Source organism: Numida meleagris, chromosome 2 (assembly GCF_002078875.1).
Source record: "Numida meleagris isolate 19003 breed g44 Domestic line chromosome 2, NumMel1.0, whole genome shotgun sequence".
NCBI lineage: Eukaryota > Metazoa > Chordata > Aves > Galliformes > Numididae > Numida > Numida meleagris.
Window position 1 is genome coordinate 92000127 of NC_034410.1, and position 25556 is coordinate 92025682.

Consider the following 25556-nt stretch of genomic DNA (forward strand, 5'->3'; position numbering starts at 1 on the left):
ATACTGAAATGTAATATTATAATTACCTAGACAGAGAGATAGAAAGACAGATAAGTAGATACATAAAGATAAACAAACAGATAAATAGATAGAATTAAGATTAGAAAATGCAGCTTCCAGACCGGCAGAGATTTTCCTGGCTTAGTTCTCTCTACATCCAAGGTATCCTTAAGCCATCTACCTTTGACTAAACTCATAATAATCAAGTTTTCCATGAACAAAAGCTTCTAAAGCTTCATCATTTGGTGATACATGTGTATAAAGCAATCAAGTAAGATAGATTTTTAGTATTACATTCTATTTTAATCCAAACTTAAGAATAAATTATGCTCCTGCATTCCCAGCTACATTCACAATCCAAAGATCAGTAATTGAATCTAATCTTTTCGGTCTATGACATTTTTTCTTAAAGATTGTAAACTATTGCTTCCCAAAATATTTTAAGGAAGTCTTATAGTACTGCAGTGTAATTTCTCCCTTAAGGAATTTTTGTGCTAGAGCATATATAATTGAGAGAATATTATGACAAGAAATTGGTAATTTAGGTTAAAAATGAAGCGTTGAAATTCAAGTTTGTCCTGTGGTTATAATTGTGATGTAATTGGGTACTGGGACTGGGATTGTGCATACACTCAGTGCATTTAAATAATGAAGTCATTAATATCCTGGGTTGTCCAGAAACTCCCCAGGTGTTTAGAAACTAGGTAGAGATAAGAGACTCATTTGAGGTATTGTAATTGACTGAACTTTCAGCTGCCTTCATAACAAAATATTTGATAAATTGCAAGAGGTGCTCTCCAGGTAGGAAGATTCTCTCAAACAGATTCTGCTGCACATAGAACAATTTGTATGTTTAAATGTGCATATTAACCTCCCAGAAAGACACTCTGTCCCAAAGAACCTCAGGTTCAGAGTTGTAGAACTGGCCAAATTGTACATAATGTAAGTAGTCAGTACAAATTGATACAATAGATGCAGAAATCATTGCATAAAGTACTCTTTCACACACAGGCAAGACAATTAGGAGATACTTTGTATGTAGATTAAGATAATCAACAGTGAGGAATAACAAGTGACACTGGAGTGGTCCTACAGGAATACAGCTGAAGTACAGAAAACAAGTAGAAATGCCGTTGGGGAAATCTCTCCTGATTCAGCTGAAGATGCTGCTACAAGAAACCTTTAAAGGGAGCCTTCTGTTACCACTCAGACACTAACCAATTGGTTTGAGAGATTTTATCGCTTATGTCAGCATTCTTTTATGCTGAATCTCCCAAAAATGGGGTTTTTTTTCCAGCACTTTTTGTCTATGCAATTTTGTATAGCTTAATTGGAAAGAAATTTTCACTTCTGATCCTTTGTAAGAAAGAGTGATGGAAAGAAATCTTGGGAAAAACTGTCAGTAATTGAAAAAGACTAAAAAGCAAGCAACTCTGCCTTGAACATACTGTCTAGTATTTTATTCTTTTTTGTCTAGAAAATCCTTATGATTCAATGTGTTTTCTGATCATAAGGAGTCCTAACAATTTTATATATTTTTTTTATTGGAAACTTCTTAATAATACATATAAAATTAAATCATTTTATAATAGCTGATGTTATAATCATCTTCTAGAGAACGTTGCAGAAACATACTTCATATTCCCTTATTAATACAAAGATGACTTCAGTTAATCAGTGAAAACATTTTTTTTAATGCTGTTTTCTAGATGCAGACTAAGTAAAGAGAAAAAGAGGACTATCACTTCATTGACCTTCTCAGCAGCTGGATAAGCTTTCACCAACTTGCTCATTAGTAACATCTGACTGACTGACTAATGTTAACCCAAATAGAAGAGCAAAACCAAACAGATCACTTCCATATTATATTAATGATATTCATAAACCACCATTTCGTGTTCCTATGGGAAGTGCCATAACACAATTTCATAGCTTTTGTATTCACTAGTTGTTTCAATGAAAACAGTAGTGATTACTTCTAATAATTAAGAGCTACAATTAGTTCATATTTTTCTATGACTTCACATCGTAAGTGCATAAGAAAAGGCAAGCCTCTGTACAGTCTGTGAAAAGAAATAAATGACCTGATGAAGAAAGCCAGCCTTAAATATATTCAACCTCACCTAAAAATTTAGGTTAAATTAACCATGTTGTATAAGCCCCCGAGATCAAACACATCCTTGACCAAATGCAATTAAAATATGCAATTGTTTAAAGATCACAAGCTCATAAAAACATAGGGCCAGCATGAGGTTATATACAGTCTGCACAAATGCAGATTATAAACTTATTCTTCCATATTTCAGCACTAGGTGTAATTTACCAGTCTTGCTACCAGAAGACTGAGAAAGTCTCTGTTCCGTCTCTTTTTCATTTGTCAGAGATGAAAGCGTAACATCTTCCTCAGGATACTCACCAGTTCAGTGGTGCTGCCTAATGTAAGGAAAAAAGAAGGAAACAGTAGCAATCAGAAAGATAAACATGATGGAAAATGACATTACAAAAAGAGGTAGAAAGACTGGCACAATAGCAAGGTGCTACAAAGGAAGGGAAGTAGATTGCTCACCCATATCAGAAGATCCCAGGTTCACAGGGAAGAGCTTCCACCAAAGCAGGATCTCCATAAAGAGACCCTTCTTCAGTGGCAGTCTGCCCTTAAATGAGGCCTAAGAGGGGTGGAGCCTGGCTCCAGTCACATAGGTGAATTGCCTTCACCTGTGCTCTCAGGGCTGACTGGGTCTTTCCTCCAGGTGCTCAATCAGTGGTTCAGGCTGTAACTCAGCAGTTCCCATACAGAAACCAAACATCTTTTTCCTGCACTTTCTCAAAATGTGGTGTTAACAGGCTAATAGCATCTCCTTTTTTTTTTTTTCCAAATCATACTTCAGCTGTTATTGAAATTGATATTGAGGAAAGAAAGAAAAAAGAGCACATTGATTTTCTCTCTGTGTTCTCTGTGTGACTGTAAAATTCAGAGCTGGAATATATTCAGAATGCTACCTAAAGCATATTTAACAACATTTAACTCTAACTGCATGTTAAAATACCAGTTTGTCATGGTTTTATGATTTTCGGTTATTGGTATTCCACATCATAACATCATGTAGTGAATGTACCTGGTTCTCAGAAGAGAAGGACTACTACAGTCCCCAAGGTACTTGCTCCTCTGTTACCATTTCCGGCCAGAGGGAAAAGATAAAAACTTGCAGATCATGAGACCTTGTCCCTTTTTCCGCCCGTCTCTCGTCCCGGCAGCACCTCGCTCCCCAGCCATCTTATCGTCGGTAGTAGAGTAAGGCCTATCTTGATTTTGGGACATTCTCTCTCTCTGTATTGGATTTATCAGCTTAAAATTGTAATTATATTGTATTATAGTGTGTTGTTTTGCATTCCGATATCTTATTTAGTAAATTAGTTTGTTTCTCCTCAGATTGTTGCCACTGTTCTTTGCTCTCAGGGCCATCTCCTTACCCTTTTTCCCTCTTCCCTTTTCCCGGGTCATGGGTCCGTGGGTCCCCCATCCCATTCGTCACAGAACCGGGCCGAACACCCATAAACCGTTGACACAGTTCAAGTCCATCTGGTGACTAGTTTAGGGGAGAGAAGGAAATAAAATAATTTAAATGTTAAACTATACTTGATGAAAATTTCTAATTATGATCATGAAAGTAATGCTTACAGCATATTGAAAAACAGGAAGTTCTCAAACATATGCAAAGAGAGTTATAATTTCATTAGTGGCATTACTCAGCTATATGCAAACTAAAATTGTCTTACAATTTTTGGCAGCACATTTGTTTCAGTGTCTCTGAAGGCAACTCCCAGCCTGACTCTTCACGCCAAATCACCTTGGGCCTTCCTCATAGCCTAGAACCCTGTGTCAGCCTCCAGGGCCATCATTCCCTGCCCAGTAGCATTACAGCAGGACCAGCCTCTGCCAACTGGGCCCATTCAGGAACCAAAAAAAATTCACAGTCTTATTTATTTATTTATTTATTTATTTTAATAAGGACACCTGCGATTAATCAATCTTAAGGGAGACACATTAACCATGTTGCAAAATCTGTGAGTTTAAAAAAAAAAAATTCAGATGTCATCATAACAGGTTGGAAGGAGATGACTGCAAATGTTATTATTCCTGCAAGGAGATACAATGAGTAAGTATTGTCCAAGGTTGAAAGATTAACAAGGTGTCAGTTACTTTGTTAGAAGCGTTAATTTCAGTGCTAGGAAAATAAATAAGTAGTGAGTATTTTAGGATATAGAGTAGACTTTAGGAGAATGAAAATCAATGACTCATTCTAGTAGGTAAAATTAAGCTATACAGACTATCAAACGTACTCTAGAGCTTTCACTGTGCATCTGTTTTGAGAGCTTACAGCGTCAAGAGAAAAAAAATTCTAGTCTTCTGAGAATCTGCTGTATGAAACTGCTGTGTTAAACTGGTGGTCAAACGTTGCACAGATCACCTGTAAGGGTCTACTTCAGGTACGCATGTCTGTGCTGCTGGGATAAGAGCTTACTCTATCAGCGAACTTTTCCTTACAGTTCAACTTCTTACATTCATTTAGTCCACTCTAGGTATCATAGTTCTGTTTCAAGACTTACATTTTCTAAAAGCCTGCTGTCACGGACCTGAAGTAACAACATTTCCTTTCTACAGGTATGGTAAAAGAATGAAAAGTCTATGGAATTACTGAACCCCTTCCTACTAGTTATCTTCTAAGTTAATCGAAACAAACTCCCCTAGGACAATTTCTGGGTGGTCTGGAACTTGCTTCACATTATCTTATCTAATTTAAGGGTATCTTTAGTCACTGCTTCCACTGCAGCTGAGAAAGTAGCAAGTACTTCAACAGAGAACAGAGAAGAGTATATCCCCCAAAAGCAGAGTCAGGGCAGGGATTACACTGCCTGCAGCAAGGGGGAAAGAGTATTGTATCTCTGATGAGAAGCTGGATTCGTGGTGAATCAGAAAGATACCACAGGCAGTTGGCAGTCCAGTAGGTGACCCCAAATCCCTATCATGTATCTAATATTAATTTATAACTGACTGCTCTGAGTGTCTTAAAGGAATGCTCAGAACTATGTGTTTGCCATATTCCCTAAACCATGAAATATAAGTGCAAATGAAAGCATAAAGTGATTGATACAGTGTCATCTTTCTTCATTATGTACATTACAAAACATCCTAATATCCTTGATGGAAACTTATTTGCGAACAGTATATTACTATATTCCATAGATATACCGTGTTAAAGTGTGCTGAATTCAACTGCAGTATGTAGCACAAAATCTTGGGAGTAAATTCTGGCCTGTTATCATCCTCCACTTCTGTGCTGCCCTCTGACAGGAAAATAACAGGAAGTGCAGAATAGAACTATTACATGGTTTCTTTTTTCCTTTGTTTCTTTTTTCTTTTTTCTTTTTCTCATGAATTTGGCTGGGCTTATCACCAGAGCTTTAAACTAGATTTGATGGAGGAAGGGCATGTACTGATGAGTGATAGAGAAGAGCCAGGAAACACTGTCATTTTAGAATGCATCAGGGGAAAACATCAGATTTGTCCCAGTGAAATTTGGGAAAGCACCTCCAGGAAGGTAATGAGGCGAATAGCCCAGCTGATGTGCCTCTATACTAATGCAAGCAGCATGGGAAGTAAGCAGGAGAAGATAGAAACCATGGTGCAATTAGAAAACTATGACCTAATTATTATCATAGAAAAATAGTGGGACAAATTGCACAACTGAACTATAATCAATGGCTACAAGCATTTTGGAAGAGATAAGCAAGGCAGGAGGGGCTGGGCAGTTGGCCTATATATTAAAAAGTGGATAGATTGTGAAAAAGATGCCTCTAAACACAGTCATGTTCATGCTGAGTGCTTGTGGATTGCAATTAGGGACCAGATCAGTAAAGAACTTCTGGTGATCAGGATCTACTACAGGCTGCCTGATCAAGGGGAGAATGTTGATGAGGTCTCCTTGTGTCAGTTGCAAAAGGTATCACACTCACAGCTTCTCACCCTGATGAGTGATTTCAGCCACCCAGATGTCTGTGTGAAAGAAACACAGTGGGCTGGAAGCAAGCCAGGCGACCCCTGGAGTCCATTAAGTATAACTTCTGGGTCCAGGTATTAAACAAACCAACTAGAGGTGAACCGTTACCATGACCTCATGCTCATCAATTCAGAGGAGCTCATTAAAGAGGTTAAGACTGGAGAGAGTCTGAGATGTAGCAACCGTGCCCTGGTTGAGTTTGTGATCTCAAGGAACATGAGGCTGGCAAAGAGCAGTCGGGACACTGAACTTCAGGAGAGCCTTTCCCCCTGGGAAACTGACTGTAGAGACATAGGAACAGAACAGAAGAGAACTGGTAGCTTTCTAAGGACAACTTTCTGAGAGCATGAGAGCTCTCCATTCCCCAGCATAAGAAATCAGGCAGTGGAGGCAGGAAACTGGCATGGCTGAACAAGGGCCTACTAGTAAAACTGAGGGAAAAGAAGGAAATGCATAGGCAGTGGGAGAGGGATGGACTGCATGGGCAACATTTCCTAGTAATGATGCCATCATAGCAGCTCTGAAACAGTGGGTCACCTCCACTGGTGCAAATTTTTACAAGCGTGGCACTCAGGTTCATCACTGGCAAAAATGCATAGTTAATGGTCATGACTATGTTGAAAAACAGCATTTTGTAGTGGAGAATTTGCTCTAGAAAATGGTGTTACTGTGCTCTTTGCATCTGTTTAAATTTCCATAAATAAGAGGCATTACTTCCAGAGCAATCTATGTACAAAAGAAGAAAGTTCAGACAGATTTTAAAAAGACACACAAAAAAAGAAAACCACCAACAACACAAATAAGTTAAGGAACAGAATAACATGTTGAATGAGACATGAAGGTACTAGCTGATATTTAACAAGTTACTTGCTGTACATTCGGTACATGCTATGTATTGTGCAACCTTTTTCAAAATACCAATACGCTTAAATATTAGTAAGTAAATCTCTGCATTATTTGTTTCTTCACTGCATGATGCTCAAGATTTTTCAGAAGCCATCATGAAAAACACAATCTTAATATACATATCTTAAGAGAAATTTGACTACGTCCCTGAGGATGGTCTCTTACATTTACTGTTTATGTAATTTTGAACTTGACTACATGGCATTTGAATGTATCATTTCTAGGTGCTTATGGTAATGTTTGATAGCTATTGTTTTACAAATTTGTTTGTAATTAGCAGAGGATATGTCTTCCTGAATCTAAATTAACTGCTTATCAGAGACGCCTATGCTAAAGTTGCTTCAAATCTAAGAATTTTTACTTAGTATTAAATATGTGTATTGATAATTTAGTGATTATAGCTATATTTTTACATGTCAATTTAAGGACCTAGACTCAAGAAGGTACATTAGCAGAGTGAATTAGTAAAAAGCAACTGATATATTTCACTTACTGTTCAGTCCAACTGAATCTCCAGTTAAGTTCTGTCTTTCTTGTATGTCCTTAAGCCATAGAGGGATTTCTAGTAACAACGTCAGAATGTTATCCAGTATCTTATTTTAATGTGGATTATCCTTGAAACCTCTGTCCTAGTCTCAATGAGTATTAAGATTTTTATAGTTTAGCCTATGCTTCCAAGCAGGTGTACGCTGCAAAGCAAAGCCTGAAACAGCATGTGCAATGCTATACTTGAGATATGTAATTAGTATCTGCGGTGTAGAATTTAGCCTTTCCTATCTTGCTGCTTTCAGAAGAAGATTAGGAGAACACTACTGAGTGAAAACTACTAAGGATTTCATTATCCTTTCAAAACTGAGACCGTACACTGTACTCGTAAAATGTATCTGCTTACATAATTACTACTTGTTAGTTTTTATACTACTGTCAGACACAAGGGACATCTGCAGTACATAATAGTATATTTTTGCATCTTTGGACGCTACATCAACTCAGGTTTTGAAAACACAGTCACATAAATTATCTCACTCAAGGATGGATTAGTACAATTTATATCAACATGTGCTGAACTACATATACGTTTTTCCTTTGTAAGCGGAGCAGGTAAATGGTTTCCTTGTATTTGTCATGACTATGTTATTTTTCACAGATATAAACAGTATCTCAGTCAAAACTGAGCCAGTGCAGGTTTTTTCCACTTTCAATAAAAATAAGATTTGCTTTCATTAATACTTACATTCACTTAAAAATATATTTTAAAGGAAGAACAATAAAAGCATTATATGAGTTCCTTAGAATAAAAGAATATAAAATAACAGAAAATAGAAAACTGTGAGAAAGATTATAAAAAGTTCCTTACTGTCCAAATGTTAAGTTTTTTATTAGAAGTCAAATGAAAGAACAATTACACCATGCCCAGCTTTTCAAATTTCCATACTAGAAATAGTCCTTTTAATAGACTGATGTAATAGACTAATAACTTCTGATTAGCAAACCCAAGAGCAATTCTGCACCCTGTGCTGCAGCATACATTCGCCAGACATGAAATCCCTTTGCTCTCAGTTTGTTCTGTTTTGAATTACCGAACAGCAAAAGTTTACATTCATATAGACACCCTTTTGCAAAAATTATTACCTTCCTTCAAGAAATGCTAAAGTATTGAGAGACATCTGCCCAGTACAGTTTATCACAGAAGCAGTCTCCTACAGGTAGGCTGCTACCACAATTCATTACTGGTTTGAACCACTTGAGAAGCGTACTGCAGTCACCTCTCCATTGACTGCTATCCACTAGGACAAGACTGATGATGATGAACTGTGATGTTTACACAAACACAAAAACATGGCTTTCAGCCAGTGCTATCCAGAGAGCCTAGCACTAAGCTGATTATGAGCAGGTCCTACTAAATGTGAGGCTGACTTAACGCAATCCTGCTTTGCAGCTTTTTCTTCATGCTCTTGGTGGTTTACAGTTACACAAATGCCCAATCATCTCTAGATATTCCTGAAGCTCTGTGCTAAAAAAGCCTCTGTCTGCAGCACTGAGGAAAGTGGTATAGTGAAAAGACAGCTCAAATCTGTCAGACCTAAAGCAGAATAAAAACAAATATGTTCTGAAAAGTGTGAGTTCTCTCTCAGTGTGAATGAAGTTTGATGTCCTTGAACTACTTTCTTGGTGTTCTGAGGTGAACACTTTAAAATAGCTCATGTTTGCCAGTGGTCTGTGAAGCTGAACACATGCAGTAATATATTTCTGGTATGAAAGTTCATGCTTTCTGAACTCTGATATTAATTTTCCCATAACACAAGTAGATGGCAGCATTTAAACATGAGGCAAAGGAGAAGGTAAGACTAAAAAAAGGTAACTGTAACTCAGAGAAAAGGTAATTGTAAGTGTTGTAATTAAGTAGAACATGCTCACTACATAGTCCAATATTAGCACTGAGAAAAGAACCATTTATTTGATTAAAAAATACAATGGGCAAAAAATGTAAAACTACATCTGCTTTGAACACAGTATTGTATCACCATTTGTTTTGTGACTGAGTGTTAATTTGGTGATTTACATAATGAAAAATCCAGAATGAGAGGGATGCTTTTCTATTCTTGCTTAAAATTTCTGTTTTTAAAAGCTGAAGTATTGTCTTTTGGTAGCTGAATACATACAAGGAATTTTCACTGCAAAGGCTAAGAAGATTTTTTTTCTTTTTCTTTTCATTATTAATAGTATACAGTGTACCATTTGAACTGAACTCTGTCACTAAAGAGGTACGATTTTATTATCTTGGTTTTATATGATGTAGAAGAAAATTCCAATTCCAGCAGCTAAATTTCATGAGCAACATTAAATGTGTGGGGATAAAAGTGATTTTTCAATGCAATTAATAAATATGGAAGGCACAGCTTTGTCTTAGATGGAGCGGAATTATAAATACTGAAAGATTAAGGAAAGATGCATGTATTATCCCTTTTGAGTCATTCTCATTTAGAAATAAGTTTCACTTTCATATAATTATAAACACATAATTCAGCCGTATGCAGATTAAAAATTACATTTCCAATAAAACCTGTTGAAACATGCTAAGAGCATCTGAAAATATTTTTCACTTCTATGCCATGAGAAGGTCATTTGCAGACACAGTCTTTTTCATTATTAAATACCAGAACCTACATTAATGGAACTGTTAATCTCTCCCCTGTCCTTATGCATTGCTATATCAACTTTTTCTTCTCCTACCTACTTTTCCAGCAAATTTCAACATACTATTCAGAAGTATGGAACTGTGAGAGAACTCAGAAATGCAAAAGAAAGTTGTACTTTTCTTGATCATTTATCTTTACCTCATAAAACACCTTTTTCCTGTTTTGACTTTACAGTAATCCACACTTGTCACACTTGAATAAGGCCCGATAAGCATAAGCCAGGCCCCAAATAATTTGTGCCTCCTCAGATTTGCCTGAGCTGCCACATCGCTGTCTCAAATATCTGCTTAGGCTCTCAGGATCTTCCAGGTGTTCAGGATTAAAGTTCCATGACACCAGGAATGCCCATCTCTCTAAAGTCGCTCCCAGGTCCCTCCACACTCCCTGCCATTCAGTATCCTCTAGCTTTGGAGAAGGCTTCCTCAAAAAACAGATACTGAGTGAAATGAGTAAAATGATGAGTAGTATATTCAGGGAGATTGACAACATGGTCAGATGAGCATTCAAAAAACACATCAAGGATTCAAGGGGGAGACCGAGAGATGGTTTAAAAATCACAAGTTCTGTAACATTAGCAGCTCCCTCTGGAAGTTTAAAAAGAGAAATCGGAATCGTTTTTTTCTCTTCACAAAAGCAAGCTAGCAGCAGTCAAAAAGTTTACAAAATATCCCAAAATATTGGCAGTCCGCCTGGATTTTTCAAGGCCGTGTTTATAGTTATAACACATATATTGTGCAGTATTGATAACGAAGCTCTCCAAGAGCAGAGAGAGATTTGCTCTAAAAGCTAAAAAGCAGCCTCTGCCCGCATTCTCCACCAAGAATGTCAATGGTTTACGGGCAGGTTCGGCCCAGTTCCATGACTAATAGGGCGGGGGAACCCACGGACCCACACCCCCGGAAAGGGAAAAGGGAAAAAGGGTAGGGAGATGGGCTTAAGAACAAAACAGCGGCAATGATCTGAGGAGAAACAAACTAATTTACTAAATAAGATATCAGAATGTAAAATAACACAATATAATACAATAGAATTACAATTTAAGCTAATAAATCCAATACAATGAGAGAGACCGTCCAAAAAACAAAGAGGCCTTACTCTAATGCCGATGGTGAGACTGCTAGGGAGCGAGATGCTGCCGGGACGAGCAGGAGCGAAAAGGGGAAGTCTCATGATATGTGAACAGTTTTTATCTTTCCCTCTGAATGGAAAACTGTAACAGAACAGCAAGGTCCTCTGGGAAGTGCAGTTGTTCTTCTCTTCTGAAAACCAGGTACCCAGAAATATCTATGATCCACAGAAGTGGAGCATTAACTCTTTAACTCCCAGTGCACTACATGATGTTATGATGTGGAATACCAATAACCAAAAATCATAAAACCATGACAACACTGAATATCATTTGACCACTGATAATCTCAGCTTGGCTGACAATTTTGTGGCAATGTAACAGAACATATAGTAACAGGTCCTATATATATGAAGTACTAAATAAGATTACTCTAAGTGGAACTAATGAAATTAGTCAAACCAAAACAAGATAATTTTAGCTGATTTAAATATTCTGCATTGTGGGTATCAAAGAACATGATTTGCTCAGCAAATTCTGCCTCTTTTTTGAGAGAATTAATTCCAATTAGACAGATGTCAATGAATGTAAACAATGTAAAACTACTTAGTGTATGACTGAAACCAACTTGCTAGGTAAAGACAGGTAGTATGTATGTCAATGATGGAACATGCTACTAGCTAGAAATTGGTCTCTTTTATTTTAGGTTCTCTTTGAAAAGAGTGGTAGGAATGTTTTTAATTAAAAGATAACTATATGAGCTTAATAAAAAAATTATGATGTTTTTCCTGAATTTTATTAGATAATTTAAAATATTATTAGCATGATCCATTTCAGTCACCCTTATCAATTGAAATGGAAATGGAGATCATACGGTGTTCTAACAGGCTGTTGGGTTTCAGTGCTTAGTTTTTTTCCTGTTTTATTTCTCTTTATTTGTATGGAAAAAGCTCTTACAATATTCCAAAGAAAACTCCCTATATTTTCACCTACCAGAAATGCATTGTTTGCCATGTAGGTAACTTTTTTAATATGAATGAGATATATAAGTACATATCTTCATTACATAAGTGTGCTTCTTAAAATTGTCTCTAAGACTGTATATTGATCCCAGCAGTATAACTCGGAGCTCAGAACAGGCACATGGAATGGAGAATTTACACATATTTCTGTGTCAAGTTTCTTAAGAGTATTAAGGGTAGACCAGATCTAACCAAATTACTTCCTATTTAATTGTGTTAGTTGCTTGCTAAAATAACCAGCCATATTAGAACTGTTTCATAAATCAGCACACCACAAAAAAAGCTCTTAGTAGTGCGTCCCAAAATCTGACCAATATATCTTAGCTAAAAATTGCATATTATACTGTGCTTCATGTTAAGCTGTCAGTCTTGTCTAATAAAATTATATTTCCAGTTCTCTGCATTGGTTTCACAGCTCAACGTAGAACAGTTCCTCTTGTGTAACAAGTTGATTATTGAAAGGAGTATTTTTTTTCTTCTCATTATTTTTCTCCTATCCCTCTCATGATAGACACTGAACTGCATTCTGTCATTCCCATCAGGAACTCACTGCACAGATATTATTCAAACATGTCTTTGGAAGTCCACCTATGCAATCACTTTCTTGTCAGAACACTGCTGAACCTTACATATTCTCTCCTCTGTCTTCCCACATTCACCTGCATAATGACTGTCTAATTTCCAGTGCACAGCCAAAATGTTTTTAACAACTCTAATAGTAATTTCAAGTTTCAGTTTATAACTGTTTTGTATTTGCAGTTGTTTACAGTCAAAAAAGTAGAAGACATTTCTGAATACATAAAATATAGTGATCTCACTTTCTGATGAGTTAACACAAAGGACTATATTTTTCAAGCGTCAGGATTACGTTTGTGGATACATGCAAGCAAGAAAAGATCTTTGAGTTTACCAGTAAGCTAGTATATCTGTATGTGTATCTTACATGCATTATGACATATTAAAGGCAGAGAAAAGTGAGGAACTTGGGCAAAAGTAGCATAGTAATGCTGGAGATACTTTGTTTCAGGAAACTGTACTTATGTCTTCCTTCCTTCTCCAAAATAAGCAACCCAAATTGATTTGATCTCTTCTTGTACATCACATTTCCTCAGGCTCTGGCCATTCTTACTGGCTGAACAGGACAAAGAACTCCAGCTCAGGCATTCTCAAGACAGAGAACTATGCATTTCAGCATTCTACTTTCCCTTTTCTGTTAAGGTATCATATTGACTTAGGCTCTACACTGCCATCCATCTATCCTTTCCTGAAAAACAAATTCCTAACCTGCTGCTACTTTTCCTTGAATCATCTCTTTAATAGCTGTCTAGGGAACCTAGGACAGGAGACACTGAAGCTAACATGGTACCTTTAAAAACTCAGAATATTAATGTCATCTGATTAAGTGTATTCATCCTAGGAAAATTCTTCATATCCCACTACCAAAGCATGATAACCATCCATTGCAATTAAAGACAGTATTCAGATTTACTTGTTTGTTTTCTACTCAATGTGTCAAGCTGTCTTACTCAGCAAAAAAATAATAAAACCACACATTTTACCAAGCCCACCATTCATATCTGACTTTTGGGTTTGCAAGAGCATTGTGACAGAAATAAGATTCTTAGATAATAGAGAAATATGACTAAAATAAGAAATGCGTGGAAATATTAAAAATGGTTTTGAAATAGCAAAGTCATAAAAAATGATTAGCTATGTTAATTAATAATTGTCTTGTAATATTGGGGAAATAAGTTCCCTATATGTGTTTCCTATAGACTGATTAAATATTATAGAATCACAGACAAATAAGCATTGGAAGCAATCTCTAGAGACCACCTAGTCCAAAACCCTGCTAAAGTAGGTTCCCTACAGTAGGTCGGTCACACAGGAAAGCATCCAGGTGGGTTTTTAATATCTCCAGAGAAAGAGACTTCACAACCTCTCTAATCAAGCTGTTTCAGTGCTCTGTAACCCTCAAAATGAAGAATTTTTTTCTCATGTTCATATGGAACTTCCTACATTCCAGTTTGTGCCCATTGCCCCTTGTTCTGCCACTACACACTAACAAACAAGTGCCTGGCCCCATCCACTTGGCACCCACTCTCTAGGTATTTATAAGCATTGATATAAGATCCCCACTCAGTTTCTCCAGGCTGAACAGACCCAAGTCTCTCAGCCTTTCCTCATTAAGGAGATGCTCCAGGCCCTTAAGCATCTTTGTGGCCCTCAGCTCACTCTCTACAGAATTTCCCTGTCTTTCTTGATCTGGAGAGCCCAGAACTAGACACAGTAGTCCAGGTGTGGCCTCACCAGGGCAGAGTATAGAGGGAAGATCACCTCCTTCAACCTGCTGGCCACGCTCTTTTTAATGCACCCCAGGATACCATTGTCCTTCTTGGCTACAAGGGCACACTGCTGGCTCATGGCCAAATTGTTATCCACCAAAACCCCTAGGTCCTTCTCTGCAGAGTTCCTTTCCAGCTGGTCAGTCCCTAACCTGTACTGATGCATGCAATTATTCCTCCTCAGATGCAAGACTCTACCCTTACCCTTGTTGAACCTCATCAGGTTCCTCCCTGCCCAACTCTCCAGTCTGTCCAAGTCTTGCTGAATGACAGCACGGCTTTCTGGGGTGTCAGCCATTCCTCCCAGCTTTCTATCATCAGCAATCTTGATGAGGGTGCACTCTATCCCTTCATCCAGATAACTGATGGGGATATTAAACAAGATCAGAACCAGTACCAACCCCTGGGGAGCACCACTAGCCACAGGCCTCCAACTAGACTCTGCACCACTAATCACAATCCCTTGAGATCCTCCAGTCAGCCAGTTCTCAATCTACCTCATTATCCACACATGTAACACACGCTTCCTAAGCTTACCTACAAGGATGTTATAGGAGACGGTGTCAAAGGCCTAGTTGAAGACAAGTTACACAGCATCCACTGCTGTCCCCTCATCTTCTCAGCCAGTCATGACATAGAAGGCTACCAGACTGATCAAGCATTCTTTCTCCTTGCTGAATCCATGCTGACTACTCCTGATAAGGGGCTTTCAGTCATAGCCATTTCCCTTGATCAGCTCTGCAAATAAAAAATGCTTGATACAAGAGTTCATTCCAAGACAATACATGTACATTGACCACTTTGGCCCATGAACTCTGAATATAGCTACGAGACATCACAAAAAAATATGTATGATGCTTACACAAGTAAAATAATAAAAAATATTTAAGATAGGTATAGGGCAGAAAAAGAAAGGAAAATACACCACAGGAGTAATGAATTTCTAGAATCTCTGTGTACATCTGCTCTTCACAGATGGAAAGTGATCTTTCTTTCAGGACCACAAAAGTCACTTTTATTGCTCATGGAAAAATTTCCTGGTGAGGTTTCAAACTGACTCATTAACAAATTATTCAGAAGTAACAAACCACAGTTACCTTTGCTCACTGTTCATTCACTGCTCACATACAGAAAATAGGAAGGGTTCACTCTCTCAATCAGTTTGTACCCTGATAATTTTCAAACTTTAAAGAGCTGGTTTAGCTCAAGGCAATGACATTTTACAGAAATGTACACAATGAATTAGCTAATAAATAAACTAGCAGTAAGTTATAACTAATAAACTGACAAGTCAAAACACCAATTTCCACTCAATCCTTTATCCAAAAATTAAGAACCTAAATTACTATCAATTTTTTGTAGTAAAAAAAAAAAAGAAAGAAAGAAAAAAAACTGAAGGAAAAAAACATTATATGGAAAATAAATTTTCTTTTCATTTTCTCTATTAATAGGTTTTCGTGTTAATAAATCTGTGAAATCTGAATTGAGTTTCTGAGAGCTTACTATGAAAATGTATTTATTAAAATACATATATGATTATGACAAATAGGCAGGAATGGTGGAGACCATCCGTAGTACCCATAGCAGTCTAGATACAAAGAAAACAGCATGTTCCCTTTGTAGCCATGCCAAGTAGCTGAAATAAAACCTGAATAGAAAATTTCTGCAGAGAACTCAGAACTGCTCTGTGGGAAGCTACTGTCTGTTATTTAGAGAAGTCAAAATAACCCTTTCAGAGAAATGAATGCTTTATTTCCATATGAGGGAAAAAAAAAGACAACATAAAATTAGCCTGTTGTCATGACAAAGAGTAAAAAAATTACAGAAACATGAAAAATGTGATTGCACATTGTCAATCATTGTTGAAGTTTTGAAGTTGTGACTTTGTGATTGTCTTTTTCCTTCATAGTATGTTCAATATTTATTTTAAAAATCATAATTTTTAAATGAATTTCACCTAAACCTCTTTATTTTTGGATTGTAGTTGAAAAAAATGAGTTTTAAGAGGAACTCCATTTGCACATTTTAATTTTAGAGGTTTTTCTGGTACGGATACTGTATTTGAGAACAAAAAATATTTGATTATTTACCCTTCCTACTATGTAATTATAGGAACAAGAACACTAGGTCTACTAGGTCTACTAGGCTGGAATAGAAAGGATAACTGTTTTTTTAATACAATAGTACAGGGAAAAGCAGAAGATTTAGAATTGAAGTTTTCACTATTTGTATCTTCTGTTTTTTGTAACTCTAACATCAAAGCTGAAAACAGGCCTTTACTGATTATTTTTTTAACTTTTTTTTTTTTTTTTTAAGTTGGTGTTGGGGAGTAGAAGAGGTGAAATTCAGTTTGTATTTCCAGAACCTTAGTATTTGACTCTCCCTCTTCTGAAATGCATGCAAATGATCTAGCATACACCAGAGATATCTTGATAGAATATTTTTTTAATTGACCTCCATTCCTCCCTTTCCACTTAAAATCTCTAATATGTTAGGTAATCTAATCTAACTACCTATTTCCTGTTTGGTTCTACTTCAAAAATATCAAGAATTCCATGTTGTATTTTAGCTAGCTTAGACAAAGGATTTCAGCTAAGACACAGCAAACAGAGTTGTAAACTCTCCTACTTTGTCTAGAAGAAAGAAATTAAAACATCAGAATCAAAATCTTTTTCTGAGATGCCATTCAATAAGAGCTATCAGAAAATAATAAATTTTCCTCAGAATTTTGAGTTGTCATTTTCTGAAGGATGAATTAGAAGTAGTAATTAACTCACTTCACAATTTAATGCAACAGTACATGGTCAGCCTTGGTGCCTCTTTAAAATCTACCATATGTCCTGAAAGAAAAGAGAAAACAACTACTATACAGTTTTTTTATGATGAATCCTTACTGAATATATATACTGATACAGGCTTTCTGCTTTGGTACATACTGTTTTCTGAATCACTCAGATTTTTTAAAAAAAATTTCTTTAAAAAATTTTTAATTATTTTAATTATTGAAATTTTATGTAATAACATCAACATATCTTTCTGGGAGAATAATAGGAGTATCATTACCACACATAGAATTTTCCATATCTTTATTACTTTGTTACTTTTTTTTAGCCTGGTTTGCAGGGGGGTTGGACTCAATCTCTAGAGGTCCCTTCCAACCCCTACAATTCTGTGAATCCATGATTACTTTATATACATACATCAACTTCCACACTATCACTCAGTCATTCATTCAGTTGCACAATACTTCTGTAATACTTCATAAACAACTTTGATGAATACAGACTCATAGAATATAATTATGAATGCTACACTGAATAGCTTAATATCATTAATAAATTGGGTCACATAGTTTTTTTGGATTTTTCTTTCCCCATCATTTGTGAATATGTATACATTCCCTTGAAATGATACGTTAGCCCAATAACTTGATGGTGTGTAGCTCAGAAAATGGTTAAAAAATATGTCAAAATATATTGTGTGAACCATGTGAAACTGGTTTTTAATGCTTTCCAATTTTCCAGACTCTCCACTCTTTCTTTTTTTTTTTTTTACTGTAAGTTACTACTTAGAGTATATGATCACAGACATTTCTGAAAAATCCTCAGTCTTCAAAGAACTCATATCATTTGGATTGTTTAAAATATTCCTGGCCTTATGAATGTCTGATATTCTGCAGAATAATTATGAATTGAGTATCCTGCCTTGTAAATAAATATTAAAAATAAAATGTTCATGATATAAACATTGTTCTAGTCCATAAAAGGCCACAGAAAAGTGAAAAAAAGAAAAATGAAAATGAAAAGGTCTAGCAACATTAGATTTTGGGCTAACACTATGGAACGACATGGAAAGAAACTTCTCTTCTGCTTTTCCCTGCCTTATGTATGTCTACAATAATCTGATTAAAAATAACTTTTTTTTTTATTCCATCACCTCTTTTTTTTTTTCCCTAGTAATAAGCATCAGAGAGCAGTTGAATTCAGTGAATAAAAAAAACAAGTCTTTTTTTTTTTTGCAGATGGTACATCTCAAGTAAAGTAAACATCAATAATCAAGTCTACAAGAGCTAATTACTATTTAACTCTCTCTTTTATCTTCTCATAAAGGAAATTAAATGGTTAAATTAATTATCTGTGAAATAAAGGAATGATCTAAAGCCATGACATTATTGCTGATTTCCAAGAGGAATTTTCAAAAGAAATGAGTGATGGTAATAGTAGATATTTAGATCTATGGGTGGGATAAGCAATGGACAATGGAGTTAGTAAATCCTGTACCTTTACAGCACTTTACTCTTTTACTGAGAATTGCATTCAGCTCCTTCCATTAATGAATGCATTTCCAAGGGAGAGAAGTTGAAATTATTTTTGATGACTACAGTATGTAATTTGATTTGAAAGTCTGGAAGCTCAATCATTTACTTAATAACTCATTAGCCATTTAGTCAAAGTAAGACTTTTGTACAAAGATATATTGTTTAAGCTGTAGAACAAGGTCACTGTGTCTACAATAAATAAGAGAGCAACTCAGTTTGTAGATTATACTGCATGTAAATTTCTAGTGGAAAGATTATGGTCATCCTATGCCTGAAGAGAGCTTATGAGAGCTTATGAACACATCTACAGACTGTATAGATTGTAATATCGTAGGAGTTGGTCATCATAAATCTAAGTGTATACATTTTTCCTGTGAAGACTGTAAGAAATTTCCAGTATTTCTTCGATATTTTTAAACTCTTCCTCACTAGAATGTCTACTGAAATGGGTTAAGGCATTCCTGAAGAAAAATCATCAAGAATTACTAGAACTACTGCACCAATTAAACTTCATCTGAAAACAGTAAGCAGATAAACTAGTTATGTCCTTCACTACTAGAAGTAGTAAAAGTTACATAGGTCACCCAAAAAGTACTGCCTCCTATTTATTTCATGGAGACTGTAACAGACATAAAGAACAGAATATCACTAACTGATAGAGCAAGTTCTCAGCTACAAAACACCATTTTCAATGTAGTCACCACCATTAGCTATACATTGTCACCAGCAATGAACAGGAGCCTACATACTGTACTCCTAAAAATCTGCATGGCAATCTGGAACATGGCTTGTCTTTCACATTGCTATCACCACTGCTGAAACATACCACCCAATGTCTAGCTGTACTCACATCCACCATTTGGTCTCCATAAACATTCAGCAAACATTGATTAATGTCAGTGGGTGACATCTTTTCTGCATGGGAAATTTAGTGACCCACCTTTGCTTCATCCACCCTTCCGTGTCAGACGTCATTTTGTCAGACTACTCCTTTGCTGTACAGCAAAAAAATGTAACTGAAAATTGGTGGGAAGTTTCAACCTCTGCTACCATACAACAATAACCTGCCTCTGACATCATGGGCCAACAAAATAAAACAGGAGGTATTACTTTTAGAACAGTCCTCTTCTTTACCAAAAATGTTTCTCTTCAGAAAAAAAATATTTTTTAAAATTAGTTTTCAAGTTTAAAATATTTTCAAGCAACGCGATTTTTTAAATGATGTTTTGAAACATGTATAAAAGAAAGAATCACATTCCTACCTCTCAAAACATCTCTCATGCCAGCAAAGGAAGAACTGTTGATAATTATGAGCATGCTTCTGTGTATTGATAGCTGTCAATACGTCATTATTGACACACACATAAATTCAGAAGAATTTTTTAAAAAATTAATTTAGATTATTTTAAGGAATATAAATACAAAAATTTCCAATTATTCTAATAAAAAATAACAGATAATAGAGATCCAGTAAGCCCATTTATGATCTGTGAAGCTCTCAGCTGTGCAAACCTACTTTACTGAATAAGTCAACTGATGTCCATCTCAATTTTTTCATAGGAATGCTCCCTCCAGCTGTGTACAAGAATATGAGTTAGTGTATTTTAACCCACCTAGAAACATATAGCACCACTTCTTTAATTCCTTGTCCTATAGAAGGACCTCTTCCTTGGCACAGCTGTGGATAGGGAGCAATGGGAATAATGGATTACTGTTACAGTAGAGATTTCCACCTACCTCTCTAGAGTTGCCATCCTCATTTCCTTGTTGTGACAGTACTACTACTGGAAAATGTTTTGTCTATGCAACCATAATATCCTACTTTGTAGTCTCTATGGTTCCTGGAAGATGAGACAAGATTCAGCGTGCAGAAAGTATCAGCTTCAAGACTACCTGAAGGCCAAATTCAGCTTACAGTTCTTTACCAATGGACTTCTCAGTCATAACTTTTTCTTGAAACTGAAAAGTCTGGCTGTCTTTCCTCTTGCTACTGCTAATCTTGAGTAAACATCAAAAAGACTGTGGATCTTGGACGGGTTTTTTTGTGTTTGAAAGATTCAGAGATGTCAAGAAAATATGTCGGTAAAACTCTGAGACAGTAAGAGAAGACATGCCAACAATTAACTTTTTTGAACTGTATACTCTTACTGAACATGAATTTTTATTTCTTGAGTGATGAAAGATGACTTACACTGAGAACAAAAGAAAAAATCTTGTTTTAAGACTCAATATTAGGGTATTTAGACTTAAGAGCCTCATATTTTATTTGGAAACTCTCATTCTATCCCATCCTATTCAGGTTTTTCAACCATCATGAGAAAATAAGTTCAGCAGGTCTCAAGGGCTTTTGGACATTGTTAGTGACACGGACAGACTGAAAAGAAGGTTCTTCTTTCAGTTAAGTCATTAACAACCTATTTTGTGTACATGAATCTTCTGTAGTGTTTTCATTTCTCCCTCCTCTTGTGAGCAACTTCAGGAAGCGAACTGTGAGAATTCATCATACTATCAATACTCAGTACACTAAAACCTCAGCATATCTCAATATACATTCTGAACATTTAATCTCTGTCACTAGGCCAGTGTACTTCTTGAGTACACATGAGAGATTTCAATAAAGATTTTATGGACCTCTCCAAAACCTTTTCTCTCCCGCTTTTGCCAACTAGTGTTCTATGACACACCTTTTATCAAAGAGTACAACAGTCATATGAACGACTATCATATTTTTGAGAATGTTTTTTGAAGTTCTGTAGCTTGACTCTAACCCTTGAGCAAGAGCATTCTTATTTATTTTTTGTTAAAATAAGATCATTCAGATGTTTTCAATTGAAAGCTTTCTGGTTTTAGGGCTTATTTTTTGTTTGCACTTCATTATTTTGGTACACCATTAACACCATTCTGAAATATTCCTCTAACAGTTTTATTATTCAAGACTGTTGCTTTTTCAGATCTTCGTTAAAGCTGCAGTAGTGATTGTGGTGGGAAATAATATACTACTTTAAGAATGATTTTGTTAAATTCCTCATTAAATTCTTATCGTATTTGAAGAACTCTGTGAGAAACTAAATAAACCAAATTTGTCTGGAGGTTCCATTAAGGTTTTACCTTTATTTTTCACAATAATTACCATCCCAAACTTTGCTCTGAGCTAGATTAAACAAATGAATAAATGAGTACCTCTCCCCCCACCACCACCTGTGTGAGCTTAGAAATCATTTGCCTCATAAAAAGCAAATTTCAGTCAGTACTAATGAGCTTATGATTAAGAGCTTATTTCTGCATTGCGCAGTTTGCCTTTTTATTTTGAACAACTTACAGCAGAGTAAATTCGCATTTAATGATACTATGGACAAGCCTAGTGGAGTTTTGCACTGTTTTAAAAACATATCATTCATGATTGTTCCTAACATTCATTTCTTTCTTGTCATTTAAAGAGTGTTTCAGGATACTGCGTTATTTTTTAAAGACAAAGCAAAAAAAAATGCATCCAAACAAGCACCAAACATCCAGTTAGAGACTTGACTAATATATTACTTTAATAAGATTGAGACAAATATTTGCAGTGATTTTTTTTTCCTGCTCCTTCACTTCTCCTCAGCTTCATTTGTAGAATTGTCAAAAAATCTGTCCTGATCCATTGAGCTCTGTCAATTCAGCAGTTTATCTAATAAGATGGTGAATTCTAATGAAGTTTCTGTATATTTCCCCTATCATTTATATCACTTTCAGTAATTTTGTACTTATATAACTCTAATATTCCAGAGTAAAATAAAAGTCACAACAAACAGCTCCATCCAGTGGTTCTCTTTATGACTGTATTATTCCCCATTTTAGTGTTCAATTTGAGCAAATAATTCAGCTGACTGCTTTGGAAAATATGCCTGAACAATATGAACACCAATATGAAGTAAACAAACATTCCCCAGAAGTTTCATTTTCTCTCATATTGGCATTATTTTATTTATTTCTAAAACACCAGTTCTCCATAATTAGTAGAAGCAATTGCAAACCAACTGAAGCCCAAAGAAGTTATCTTCTCTTAAGATGTATTGTATGACAAATACTGTACACATCCACAGAAGAGGCACTTCAGAATATAGATTTTCTGCTTTTATCTTGGAAAGTTAGCAGCAAAGGTATTTTAGCTTTACTTTGTTTCTTTTTGAGAGTAAAGGAACTTCTGAACCTGAAGGAAAGCAATATCTACTTTGTTTGAATGAGTAGGCAATATTTTAGATCGCCATACTCAATTATGTGTGCCTGCATAACCTTTTACAGCTATTACATTCTTCAGATCTTGCTGCAGCAACGTTACCACTGCAATTCAAAAACAACTTCAAACCATCTTCTGTTAGACAGGCAGCAAGTATTTCTTAGAGACCAACTTGAAATGACCAGATTTCTATTTATGAAACTGGGACAGCTCATATCACGGGTACATATTCAGGGGCATAAGGAAGAAATACCTGAGGTAGAGGAGCCCACTGGCCATTCTATGATCTCAGAACAAGCCAACATAGTGCCCCTGTCTTTATTACAAGTGCAGTGATTGGGCTGATCAGGTGTTCGCTGACCGTACCTGGAGTGGATAATTGCCACTTTTATTTTCCTTTCATTCTGTCACGGTATTATCTAAGAGTCTGCGTCCGTGACAAGGGGGACAGGCCCGAAAAAAAAAAAAAAAGAAACGAGAAAAGAGAAAGGAAAGAAAAAAAAATTGCCGGTGAGTAGGGGCCAGCCCCCGGGCGGTCCGATGGCTAAAGCGGCAGAGAAGCCGCGGAGCCGCACCCTGGGAAAAACAAAGGGAAGAGGGGAAAAAAGCAAGGGACTTGTAGGCGGATCTAACACAAAAAAAACAGCGGCACCAATCTGAGGAGGAACAACTAATTTTACTAAATATATCACAATGAAGCTAGTAGAATTATATTAGAGAGTTTACAGGCTGAAAATCTTACACAGTAAACTGCAGGAGGACCACGTGCTTTCTCCGCCGGGCAGGAAGGAACAGAGCCCGTGTCTCCCACACGGCTTCACCCCCCTCCCCTCCAACGCAAAGACCCCTGGGGCTTACACCTCCTCCCCTCCCCCTCAGAGGGCCACACCAAAAAAGGTAGTTTGCAGTAACCAGGGAATTAACTCTTTAACTGCCCGTACCTTACATGATGTAATGATGTGGAATACCGTCAACAAAAATCACAAAACCATAACACATTCCTTTTCCTTTCTTCCCCCTTTTAGGCTGGAGAAGAAACTGCGACAAATATGCTTGCCTAATTTTTATTTTCATTCCAATCTTTTGCCTGTTTAATGAGTTCTGTTGCCACAGTTTATTTCCATTTCAGCAGCACCTCATATGCAGTGCCGAAACATCTATTTTGCAGTCAGTTATTAGGTGATTGGAGTAAAATATCAATCAACTTAAAATGAGAAAATAGTAATATTTTCCAACAGAAGGGAGGTGTGAATCCATGACTTCTCAAGGCCATGAGGAGGGGAGAGGAGAGGCAGTGCTGAGCTCTGCTCTCTAGTGACAGCAATGGAACCTGAGGGAATGGCATGGGGTTGCATCAGGAGAAGGTCAGGTTGGGCATTAGCAAAAAGGCTCTTCACCAGAGGGTGGTGGGCATGGACTAGGCTCACGCAGGCAGTGGTTGCAGCCTCAGCTGCAGGAGTTCAAGGAGCATTTGGACTATGCTCTCAGACATAGGGATTGAATTTTAGGTGGTCCTGTGTGGAGCCAGGAGTTGGATTCAATGATCCTTGGAGGTCTCCTCCAACTCGGGGTATTCTATGATTCTATTTGATCTGATGTTTTCGTTTGTTGGGTTTTTTTCTTTGTTTCGTTATCTTACTGGTCTAGAATCAGTAGGCCAAATACTGATTTTGAGTTTTGCATGAATGCATACCACACTAAATAGCAGTGTCAAAGTAATGCTTGGGAGAGAGTTGCCTGGAACTGACTATGGGATAACATAGTCTTGCATATCACAGCAACCAGGTCGATATGTCCCTCAGAGGATTTAAGAAACTAAGTTTTCACCAGATCGTTATCTAGAAATGGGATTGCAGGAAGGACTGTGACTATATCATAATTGTAAAGGAAGAAATTCCCTGACCAGAGGGAATTTTTGATTTGAGGGAGTTTTTGACTGAGAGCTTTTGCCACTTAGAGCTACTTGAACTCAAGGTTCATACTAAATTATATATGATTATGTGTATTGCATAATTTCCTTACATTTTGGTTTATTCCATTCCTATTTGATGGTAAAAACTGATTTAAAAATAAACTTCTTTTAGATTTGGGACTTTCAGCCATAGAAAGAAACAGAAAATAAGGAATCCTACTACCTGCTTATATATTCGTAACAAGAAGTTACAACTGTTGACCAATAAACATATCAACTGTCATACTAAGGATGTATTACTTTCTAACCTGAATGCCAATGTGGGAATTATAAACTGAATTATAATTTATAATTTCCTTCAGATAGCACATCAGGAAAAAAACACATGCTATAATAGAAAAATATCAACAACAAACACAAGGAATTGAAGGTATTTCATATGTAATTTTCACTTGCTTATTTGAGAAATATATAGGAAGAGCGGAGAGCTATGAAGGAGCTCCCCTTCGTTT

General features: G+C 36.4%; 1 long non-coding RNA gene across 1 annotated transcript; it reads right to left on the reverse strand.

The window, feature by feature from the left end:
- On the reverse strand, nucleotides 1603-24079 carry LOC110394635. Its single transcript, XR_002435765.1, has 3 exons — nucleotides 23875-24079; nucleotides 3472-3587; nucleotides 1603-2433 (listed from the first exon to the last, which is right to left on the reverse strand). It is a non-coding gene; the product is annotated as an uncharacterized LOC110394635 (long non-coding RNA).